The 1,197-nt window shown below is 73.3% G+C and overlaps 1 non-coding gene across 1 annotated transcript; it reads left to right on the top strand.

Annotated features, from left to right (window-relative positions):
• The first annotated feature begins 658 nt into the window (after positions 1-658).
• Positions 659-777, top strand: LOC135894877 (5S ribosomal RNA). Its single transcript, XR_010562418.1, has one exon. It is a non-coding gene; the product is annotated as a 5S ribosomal RNA (ribosomal RNA).
• Positions 778-1,197: the final 420 nt, after the last annotated feature.

Raw genomic sequence — 1,197 nt, 5'->3', positions numbered from 1 at the left:
AAGTCTGGAAAAAGTTTAACCCGACGCCTCCGAGGAGGGGGCGCCCAGGGAAGGAGGGAGAACCGGGTTGACCTGGCAAAGCGGCCACCAGGTATACCAGTTAAAACCTATGGGTTGACCCGGTGGCCGGAAAGCATACCGGCCAGCCAGGTGAACCCCGTTCGATTCCACGGGTTGACCTGGTGCCCGGGAGGGGACTCGGACGGTTCCCCCCGGGGTACGCCTTCCTCGGCCCGAAGGAACAGGGTGCGAACCAGGCGCGGGGGCGGGGCGGGGAACCGCTGGAACCGCTGGGGGACGGGGGACGGGGAGGGGGGGAATGGATCGGGCCTGCCGGGACCCGGCCGCCAGGCAAGCCGCCCCGGGCTCACCCTCCCTGGCCGCAGCGAGGGACTGCCCCCCCCCCCACCCCCGGCTGACAGGATCGGGCCCGCTGGAAGTCCGGGAAAATATTTTTCCCGACGCCGGAGGGAGGGGGGGGGGGAGGGGAAGGGGCTCTGACGGGCCAGCCCGGGCCCCGGAGCTTGAAAAGGAAAAAAAAGGATCGGGCCCGCGAGAGACGGGGGCCCTGCCGCACGGGGCAGTCCGACCGGGGCTCGCCGTGCGGCAGGCCCGGGCGCCGGCAGGGGAAAGCGGGCGAGGAGGCGCGGAGCCGGGTGCCTACGGCCATACCGGACCGAACGCCCCCGATCCCGTCCGATCTCGGAAGGTAAACCGTCCCGGGCCTGGCTAGTACTTGGATGGGTGACCGCCTGGGAATCCCAGGTGCCGTAGGCAGCTTTTCCCGGTCCGAGCCAGCTCTCTCTCCTTTTTCTGGGGAGGAAGGAGAAGGGGGGGGGGGGCGGGCCAGAAAGCCCCTCGTCGCTCCTGCCGAGTCGGAGGTCGCGGCCGCAGGTCACGGGTCGGGGCGCCTGGGGTCCGGCTCCCCCCAACACCCACCCGGCTTCCTCCGCGGAGGACCCCCGGCCACCGAAGCCGCTGGGGGAGACCCCGGGCATGGGGCGGACTGGCCCGGCCCCTCCCGGCCCCCCTGCGCCCGGCCGCCGGCCCGCGGGACCGCCCCGAATCCCCCCGCGGCCACCCAGGCGAGGCCTGGCCTGGAGGGCCCCACGGCGGGTGTCAGGCTCCCCGCCGCTTGCCCCACCGGGGACCCACGGCCACCGAAGCCGCTGGGGGGAGACCCCGGGCATGGGGCGG

This window comes from Emys orbicularis, assembly GCF_028017835.1.
Source record: "Emys orbicularis isolate rEmyOrb1 chromosome 15 unlocalized genomic scaffold, rEmyOrb1.hap1 SUPER_15_unloc_4, whole genome shotgun sequence".
NCBI classification, from domain to species: Eukaryota; Metazoa; Chordata; order Testudines; family Emydidae; genus Emys; species Emys orbicularis.
Note: the sequence above shows the minus strand (reverse complement) of the source record. Positions and strands in the feature narration are given on the sequence as shown.